Raw genomic sequence first — 10850 nt, forward strand, 5'->3', positions numbered from 1 at the left:
CTGCCTGGGAACATGCATATGGAAAGGCTCTCCGTGCAGGTGCTGAGGTGGAGCCGAGGCATGAGCAGCCCTTCTGCTGCCTGGGAAGGGCTCTGCCTGCAGCTGCTGTGAAGGTGAAGCAGACAAGCCATTGCTCTGTGTGTGCAGGGATGGCTGCAGTAGCTGTGGAAATGCAGCTTTCTGGTATTTTCACCTTTCATGGACTGTATGTGGTGGGTAAAGGAATTGCAGGGTTAACCAGTGACAGTTGTGAAATGGAGACATGCTTAACTAGACGTGATATGAGAGCTCAGAACTGCAGTCCCTCTGGGCAATCCAGACAATGACTTCTATTACTACAGAAGAAAGAGGGTTGTTTAGGGTGTTTTTCTTTTGTTGTTGGTTTTCTTTTGTTTTGTGCTTGTTGGATTTTTTTTTTAACAATACAATATAATTTTCAAATTATGAGTGAAAATTTGTGTGAAACTGTGTGTTTCAACAAGTTCAGTAATGAGCTAAGACAGCTTGGTTTGCAGTAGCTGTAGTGGTGATGGAGTCTGTAACCATTACAAGAGGATATTAGTGAAACTGAAAATAGGAGTAATTGGACCATGTTCAGATGTGAAAAAGCTCTTTGCAAAAGGGCAAAGAAAACTGTAAAATATTCTAGTCTTCCTTAAATAGAATTTGAGAGTCTTCTTGTCAATGAAACATGATAAGTTTATTAAATATTCTATAGAATGTATGAGAAAGTTGGTTTTATCTGCTACAGTTTTTCTCCTTAATTTGAGCTTTATGTATGCTACTGCAGCTTTAGAACATCTGGGTACAGTGATTTTTTTCTTTTCTGCACCTGCAAGTGTAAGTACACACATAAACAAAAAAGAAATTAAATCTTTCACAAAGCCAAAGAGAAAGAAAAAACCCAACCAGGCATGAAGCTCAGGGGAGCAGTATGACAAGTGCTGAGCTGTAAACAAGCTTGAGAGGGATTTAATTCTTATGACAAGCGCCAGTGGTAGCATCTCACATGGACTCAGCATATGCACACATTTCAGAGGAGGAATCACAGAGGACTTAATGCAAATATAAAAAAGCTCAGAGCACATCAGCCTATGCTGTTCTAAAAATAGCCTCAAAAATCAGGATGAGCAAGGGTTGTAATTATCTTGATTTTTTCAGATTTTTGCCACTTGTAGGAGGTTTTGTGGTTTATGCTCACACTATAATTATACTTTATAACATGCAAACTACCAACTCTTTAGGATTGGGATTGGTTCATATATTTGTAGGGCAAGTACAGCAAGACCTAATTGGGTGGTATTTTCAGGGTGATAGTACAATACTGAGCCACTGAGTAATTGCTGCTGTTCTAAGTTTTAAAGAAGCTTTTTTTAGGTCATAAGATTTTTGTTGTTTGGTAAGGAAAGAGAAGATGTAATTTGGTATCCAAATTAAATTTTAAAAGCCTTTAATGCACACTTCATCCCTAATTACAGTCAGGTCCTTTCAAATATGCTTGTAACTGCCTCATTTCTCTAGCAACATTCTGAAGAGTACACACTGCAAACCATCCCCAGCACTCTGTATTAAGCAGATTTCTCCATGGCAGTTGATGAGTTAGTGCTGCAAGATGTAGCCTGTTTTCACTTAACCTTCAGACAGCTTTGGGATGAGTAGCACGTGCTCCCTGAGCTCCAGCCACTGGATAGGTTTGGCTCATTTAAGAAATTAGACTAGTGCTCTATTCACCTTAGATCTTCAATTTGATGTTTTCTTTTCTGCTTTCCCCCGTCTGCAAAAAATTACTTTAATGGTTACGTTTACTAGCAAAGGGTTAATGAGATCTGCAGGCTTAGCCAAATGCTACTGTGTTGTATCGTAGTTAGCTAAAAAACGGGGTTTAAGTGTAATTTAGATTTCATTGCAGAAGGTGGACTCTAGGAAGAGAGTCTCTCTTGGACCCAGTTTTCCTTGCTCACTTAGATGGGTGACAATTGGGCAAACATGTTGCTTTACAAAAGTTCTGTTATGTTTTAAATATGCTGAATTTTAAATACCAGTTTACAACACTGATATTTCTGGACTCAAATGTGAGATTTTGTGTGTGCAAATTTGTATCATGGTTCTTAACCTGTTTCTGGATATGTGTTTTAGACATCCCTTTTATTACAAGTGATTGAAAACAGCCCTTCATTTGCAATAATTGTGGTTATTACCTTCAAAATAACAATTAACAGGCTTGATTTCACCAGAGGAGTAGTTTGTCACCTTTGGCACAGAAAGCTAAAGCTACTCTTTCCTTCTCTCACAAATACATTAACATCAACTGTTTAAAATATTTTTATTATTATTTTTATTTCTATCATTTTTCTTTTAAGACAAGTCAGCATAGGAGGGGCTCATTTTGTTCTACAGTGAGTATTGTAATGGGTTGCAAAACTGTTAATAAGCATTGTCTTCTTGGAACCTGTAATTATTTACTTTACTAATTGAAAATTACCTGGCTAGATCTAGGAATAGAAGAAGAACACAATATCAGAATCCTTTTTTACCAAGTGACGAGAAAGAAAATTCTTTGTTATCAGAGCAGATGGAAACTCTCAGTCTCAACTGCCCATTATTTACAGAAGTTTTGAGAATAGTGTATAGTTTAAAATACTGAAGTGAGTTCAGTAAAGCACCAAGCGTTAAAATTCAAGCATCTCTGAATCTTGAAAGCCAAATCCTGCTGTAGTTTGGATCCTGTAGTGTTTATTTTCTGTTTGAATATTGATTATAGTGCTTCATATTGCAGAAAGCCATATAGTTGTTTGCATAGTTCTTTACAAATATCTAAATATCTCTTAAGGAGTGTCTATCTCTCTCTCTCTCTTTTTTTTTTTTGTTTTTGGGGTTGGGTATTAACAGAAATTAAGTTCATTGAACATTATTGAATGCTCTATTGTTGAGCCTAGCTCACATTTCTAGTGGGGTAACTAAAGCAAGTGAATAGCAGGCTACCAGTAATTTATAATTTAAATCTTGCTACATTTAAGAGTGAGACAGTACTTTTAGTCCTCTAGTTGCTTTTCAGAAGGTTCAAAATGCTACATTTATTATATTTCTCTTGGTTAAAGACAGGCATTCATTCTGGATGATGAAGATGAGTTTTACCAGAATACAAAATTATCCTAAACCACTGAATTTAAACCTTGCTCCATTAATTTCAGCCCTCTGTGGATGCACAGGCCAAACATCAGTAACCTGCAAGATTTGTTAAAGGCTTTACTCTTCTAATTCCCACTGGGTTATTTTAATGTTGACAGCTGTTAAAATTCTCAAACTGGAGCTCCACATCAGTATTCTCTTCCTCACAGACACCTGTAATGGGATTTATCTGTTTTCTTTGTTATTCCCTTTGCTCATTTAAATGTAATGTGCATTCCTCATCAGACCACTGGATTAGTTCTTTATATATTACTAAAATACACAGATACATGTACACACATATGTTTGTTCCAGAAGAACAGAGCATGATATTTTGGATGTGATTAAGAAGATGGACAAAGATAAATACAGCACTTGTAATCATTGTACATTTCTTTAAAACAAAAGACCTTTTTTTCTTATGTGGCCAGGAAGGTGCAGCTTCTTGAAGCTCCTCCTCCTGAGATTTTCATCTTCCCTATGCCCTCATCACTGAACTGTGTTCTAGAAGTGGAGAAATTAATTCTATTTATATTTCTGGTGCTTTCGTACAAGTCACGGGCTCCTCCCTTGACCCTCCAGTTCCTCTCTTTTGATTTATATTAGCTGGAATTTCGGCTTTGGTAATTGTATTTTCCTGGAGGGTTTAGCCAGCTATTGGGCTACTATTGTATTGCTTTAAGGGTTACTAATTCCAGGGCCTTTGTTCTGCAAGTTATGTGTAAACAGATGTGCAAATGTTTTTTTTCACCTGATGTCTGATGGCGATTCCTATTGAACCGGCCTTGCCTGCCTTGGTTCATCTAAGGTGCAGGCAGCTCAGGATGCCAGCCTTGTGTTTGCACGCGAGTGAGCTCCCAGCAGCTCAGGTGCCATGCTGGGAAGGCTGAGGGGTGGCTGAGCTGTCCCAGACTGAGCAGTGAAGCCGAGCAGCGTTGTCACTGCACAGGCCGGGCTGGATGGGCCTTTGGGCAGCCTGGGCTAATGGAACGTGTTCCCACCCGTGCAGGGGGCTGCAGCTAGATCCACAGGGTTCCTTCCTACCCAAACCATTCTATGATTCCATGATAATATTTGATTTTACAGCCTGTATAGGAGGTAGGCTGATTGCTCATCAGTCAAGGCTCGCCTTTTGTGATGAAGTGGTACTTAAACACTTAGATGTTGACAAAGACAGGGATAGACTTCTGTAGTTTAGTAACTGATCTATGGTCTTGTGAGGAAAAAAAACAGTAGTGCAAGGAAAAGATGTAAAATACTGAACAAAATCATGTCTAATCTGCCCTGGCTTTTTATTTTAGCTACTTAGGGAACTGGTAATTAACACTGCTATTTTAACTGTGCAACTTTGACCTTTCAATTCCAACCCCCCTTACTGTCATTTTTCACTTCACAGCTGCATGCAGAAGCCCAGCTCAGTATACATGGTATACTTTTTGTTAACTAGGTAAGAAAAAAGTATACCATATTTATATGGTATACTATTTTCTTACCTAGTTAACAAAAAATCCTGTAAGAAGTTGACAGTGGGAGATTGGAGAAAGGAAGGATTTTAATGGATCCAAGTCTGAAATATGGAGAATAAGCAGCTTTCAAAAATTAGCCCACAATAAACATCAGATTAAGCAGAGAATATATAATATCTCTTGTAGAAACTAAGTATTTCCTAATTTCCATTCCAGTGTTTTCATTTACAAGGCTGTTCCTGAGCAAGTGACCAAGGCAATATACTCAAAATATAGGGAGAAGCATCAGTTGTATAGAACAGAAGATTTACTTTAAAGCGGTACAGACAACTTCGGAGTTACAAAAAAAAAATAAAAATCTCTGCAGCATACTTTGCTTGAGTAACAAAGGTAGGTTTTGAATCTTGTTATTATTTTTGATGGTGTAAAAGTCATATTTGCATATTTGAATAACCAGATTTTGACATCTCATCTAAAGCCTTTTCCTGACATAACGTAAAAGCAGAGAGTGCACAGTTACTAATAATAAAAATATTTTCTCTTTTTTAACATAGGCACATACTAGTAAAATGATGCTACTTGTGCATCAAGCATAAAGAATAATGTTGTCTTGTTTTAATGTGTCAAAATATTCTTTAATGAGGAAAGGTATATAAAATGTACAAAGCAGGATAAACCAGCTAGTAATACCTTCATTACTGTCTGTCAACAAGTGACAGTCCTATCAGTGAATGAATGAGCTAGCAGGGATAAATGGACAGGTTATAGAAATAGCTTTCACAGTGATCTCTAAATACAGAAAATGCAGTTGAAAGCTTTCAAATTTCAATGCAGTCATTTTGGCAATAGGAACGTATGAATGTGTCAGGTGTCAAAAAATGTTTTACTCTTTATATTCCATAATTATGCTTTGTGTATTTTTTAAATTTAAAACACCGCTTGTGAAATATCAGTGAGTTTTACCCTTTAAAACTTTGTGGCCACTAGCATTACTATGCACTGTAGAATTCAACCTACTAATTATAGTTCTAACAAGTTGATGGGGTTTCTGCCTTCCAAAATTAATGGACCTCTTTGTCTTGCTTGAGGCATATCAGAGCTTAATACCATGAACAAAATGCTGATCTGACCTTTGGTTCCAGAAGGTAATGCTGGGACACAATATTTTTGAGGTTCATTCCAATAATAAAGTTACAGTTTTAATGATGGCTCTGCAAACATACGGCAAACAGAAAACACTTCTAAAACAACATAGCTTCCATTAAACCTCTGGAATGACTAAATCCAGTAAATTGTTAAACACCAAAGCGGTTGTTTGTTGTACTTTGTTTAGTTATTTAACACCTGCCTCCTTCCTGCTTTAAGGTATAATCAGCATTAGAAATACTATTGCTAATCAGGTTGTCAAATCTTAAAGCACATACACAGTTCTTGCTGTTTTAAAACTGTACTGCTGCTGCTTCTTTAAAGCTGCACCTGATGTTTACCTGAGAAGCAGTGAGACTGTATTTCTCATAAATTAATTTATGAATATTTATACACCAGATGGTTTTTCAAGTGCTGGCCAAAACTGATGGTGTTTAAACCAGAGCAACTGAGAAATTTTGAATAAACTCATGGAAATATCCATGATGGGGTAGTACATTTGTGACTTCTAACAGCCAAATTATTTATGCATTTGGAAGTACATTCTCGAGCTTCACATTCTTGCTTGTGCATTTGATAGTGTAGTTAGCCTGTGCTTTTAAGAGCATTCTTATTGCTGTGTACAACACGAGATTAGCAAAGGCTGAAGGTGTAATGATGCCATTAATATGAGTATCATAGTGTCCCTCAGAAGTCAGACCATGACTATGCATACTTTGAAAGACGAAGTCTTTGAGATGTGGGCAAAGAGGGAGCAGGGAAAAGTGATGATTTACTGTAAAAGGTGTATGCCATCCTCCCCTTAGTTGTGTCTATTTGATGCAGTTTAAATTAGCTACAGTACATTTATTTTGATGTATTTGCCGAAGCACTTTGTCAATTCCCAAATAGCATTTGCTAACAGACTGAATTTTGGTGCCATCATCTGTTGGCCATGTACAACTGCAGCATGGGCTGATGGGGATCCTGAAATACTTCTTGTACTGCTTGTTTCACATCCAGCTTCATTTCTTGTGCTCACACCTTATGTATTGTGCTGTTAAAAATCAAGCATATACAGAAGTTTATTCAGTGGAGCAGCCATTGTGTGTTGGGCTGGATGTCATAGGTGAGTATTGACAGAGACAAAACAGGCTTTTTACAGGGAAATAAACTAGACAGTGTGAACTCTAGAACTACATCTATAAAGCTGATTTTACATAGCCACTTTTTGTCAAAAACTATAGGTGGTCCTGATAGTTGGCAGCAACAGTATGTATTGAAGTTATTTTTGGTTTTGGTAAACTCTGCTTTGTTTCAGTAAAGAGTTTGACTTGCATGAGCAAAACTGTTTGAAAGTAGTTAATAGTGACTTAATTCTGATCTAGAAAGTAAAGCTCAAACTCCAGATTTTGGGGGGTAAAGTATCTTGCCAGAAATGTGTGTTCTCTTCAAGACTAGCTTCTGCAGAAAGATGATTGGTTTCTTTGCTTTACCCAAGTGGTGTCTTTACATCCAGCAGATCATCTAGAGACAAGATTTAACATGATTCTTAATTGCTGGTATTAGGTATATACACTGTAATAGGGCTTTTCTAGCTGTGAGGTGGTGTAGTAGTAAGAATCCTGTCCATATTTGAGGCTTATCACTAGGTGAAAAGCTTCTCTCCATTTGTAGCTTCAGCCTCCGTTTATGAATGTCTATCCAAGTCCAACAAAAGAAATAAGTTTGAAGATGCTGAAGAGATGTCTGGCCTAAGAGTCACAGTTGTCACAATGAAAAATGAGCCTTGGCTACACCTCAGGGCTATGTACCTGATGTTTGTGGATGCAAGTAATTGTCCAAAGACGTCTGTGTCTGAGTTGATCTTCTTCCATTAAGAGGCAGTGCAGAGAGCTGCTGACATGATCTCACCCTGAGGTAGATGTTTCTAACTGGCAGGCACATCTGCCTTCTATCCATCGTCAGTAACAAGGTTTTGGGAGATGCTGTGGCCTGAGTTTTGCTAAGACGGATCCCATACAATACAGCCATGCTGTCACTGCATTTCTGTCACAGAGAAATAAACTCCATCATGAATATTTACAAAAGATTGTCATCTGAAAATTAATTACTTGGAAAATCCCTGAGCAACTTACTGGAAACTGGCCCAGCTCTGAGCAGAAGGTCAGACCAGACAACTGACAGAGTCCAGTCCACCCTCAGCTTGTGTTTCTCGGTTTAAAGCAGGTACCCTTTCTCAAGGGTGAGAACCAAGGGGAAAGCTTTCTCTTGTAATGTGTGTGGGATTGCTGTGTTTGATCCTTAGCAACCAAACAGATACATAACATTCATAACTCAGTGACAGATCTGTGCTGCACAGTAAGCTGCCCAGGTGGACTCAAAACTTGTCACTGATTTTTGCACTCTCTTAATCTTCCTGTTTATTCTGTGCTTCATTAAAGTCAATCTCTGCTGGACAGACTGTCACTCAGGCTAGGCTGGTCCTGCTGTCTGCACTCTCTGGGGATCACCCTTCATCCTGATAAATGGTCTATTAGGAGAGCACGTGTCAGAGAGAAACCCTTTGTGAAGCTAAATAGATTAGAGCCTCTTCCTCTGCAGGGTCTCAGTGGAATGGGGTAGGCGTGATCATCAAAGCGGATTTCGGATGACAAGATGCTATTCCTCAGGATAGAAATTACTCTGAGTTTACAAAGGTATGGATAAGTTCTAGTAAATATATAAGGTGAAAACCCCCAATGTTAGCATTTGCCACCAGAACAAATGCAGTGTGATGGTCTGGAAGTTGTTGAACTTTCTCATGGTTCAATTCTCGTTGGGAATTGAATAGATTCTGCCTTTCTTTGTGCTTTTCTAATACCTTTCTATACCTACTGCAATTGCCAGCATGGAGGAGCTGTGAAAATTCAATATTCTTGCAGTGCAGCTTAGCAGCTGCAGGTACATTAGGACTGGTAAAATGACCAGTAAAGGGACAGGATTTCTGGTTCTTACAGACATCCTATCCCCCAGCTGTGGCATTGGGAGTCATTGCTGTTCTGTCCTTGACTCTCTAAATACATCATGGTAACAGCAAGGCCAAAAAATCCCTTGCAAAAGCAAAACCTGCCTTTGAAATCATGTTTACAAGCATGACTTAGTACATGGCATCACACACCCAAATGCCTCTGGTCCGTTTCTGGTGCTGCCTTTACCCTGGTGCAGGTTTCCTCAGGTGGGACATGGGGAAGGGGAGTAAGAGATTGCTTCTGTTTGTTTCTCTGTGGAGTTTGGGTAGTGTAGGGATGGGAAGATGAGCTCAGTTGTTGCTCTGAGGTTAGCAGATGTTTAGCAGAGGTTGCCTCTGTTTTGCAGACCCTCAGAGGCAGCTTCAAGCTCTCAAAACTGTTTTTGTGCAATTACTTATTAAATAATTTTTTTCTCCTTCACTTTCATCTTCTCTTTCTCTGCATTACTGGGTGAGGGTAAAGGGAAAATGGATTCCAAGCTTTTCCACACAGCTCTGTGTCCTAAGCAGCCTTTTCCATTGGCAGCACAAGTCTCCGTGTCTCTGGTCTTGAGCTTATTCACTGCTCTGTGGATGTTTGGTGTTGCAGGGATGCCTGTGGGAAAGGAAAATCCTGTGTAAAGAGTAGGCAGGCGAGATTGGGGTGCTTCTTTTCTGTTGCTTGAAGGAACATGCAGAAGCTCTGATTTTCACTTTTGTTGGAGCCAGTCCAACAGAAACATCTCTGTTCTCTTGGCACCAAAGAGAGTGGCAGGTCCTCATTGGTGGCATTTGCACCAAAAATGGGGAGGGAATACTGCCAGAAAACTCACTTGTGAGAAGAGTGGCTATCACCTAGGGAGAGGATAGAAAAAGATTATGCTGAGGAAGTTAATTTTAAATGAATTAAAGAAAGATAAGTTCAGATTTTCCTGCAGAGTATCTTCCAGAAAAAGAAAGCAAATAAAATAACAAAAAAGTTATAAATGACAAATTCACCATTAGTTTTAATGAAGGATTAAGCAAATATGTAGACTTTTTAATAATAGCAATAAAAACCTACAAGTATCATAACAATATGCATGTTGTAAACTCATGTAATCACTTGCAGTTATTGTTCCTAAACTGCATCTTTCTTTTTGCAACAGTAATATATTCTCTGTCTGCCTGGGAAGATTTGGTAGACAATGACTGCAATGGTACAAAAGTTGAAAGAGGTAATGTGGGGGAGTTCTGGAAGACTCTTTTCAGCTCTCTCTTTTGTTATAGTTTATTTAAATGCAAATCTTTCAGGGGAAAAAAAAAAGTCCAAAATCTGATAAATATTCAATAGCATTGGTGCATTCATGAATGTGAGGCTGAGGTTATGGAAATGGTGAGTCATATAGAAACTTGTCCAGGGAAACAAGGCACTTCTGTGAAAGGAAGAGCAGGCTACAACAAACTCTTAAATTTAGCCAAGGCCTAGAGTGTGTGTTTTAGTCTTCTAATCGTGAATTTTAAAGATATACCATGTAGGAAAACAGTCACTTTGGTCATTTTCAGGCAGACCTAGGCAGCACTGCATTCAGACAGCTGTAATCAGTGCAGCCTCTGCTCCCAGGTCCAAGAAGGACACGTGCCTGTGATGTTACTGTGAGAAAAGAAGGTGATTGTGAAGCCTGAGACCAGGTCACAACACACAACTGGAGTCAAAATTGAGGATGTAGACGGTGGTGTCCAGGAATGTGGTTCTGCTGTGCTGTTTCAGGTTCTGGTTTGTGCTAGTAGAAAAGCTCTCCCCAGGCCAGGATCCTCTTCCAGGGCTGGACACAGTCTGATGCAAGCAGATGCCAAAGCTCATTTTCCCTTTCTGTTCCTTGGTAAACCAGTGTTTGTTCACTGTGAATTTCGCTCCCTGGGCAGCATGCCCCAAAATGTGGCCTGGGGAGACCCTTCTTTTCCTCTGTCAGTCCTGAAGAGGGGTATGAGAGATAGCTCCTCCACCTGAACAAGGTTATGGAATGCTATAAATATGCTAATTCTCTAATTTATTAAGGTTAAAACTTACTTGACCTATTTAAAAAATGTCACTGTTTCCAGGGTATCAACAATTAAAAAGG

Source organism: Motacilla alba, chromosome 10 (assembly GCF_015832195.1).
Source record: "Motacilla alba alba isolate MOTALB_02 chromosome 10, Motacilla_alba_V1.0_pri, whole genome shotgun sequence".
Lineage (NCBI taxonomy): Eukaryota > Metazoa > Chordata > Aves > Passeriformes > Motacillidae > Motacilla > Motacilla alba.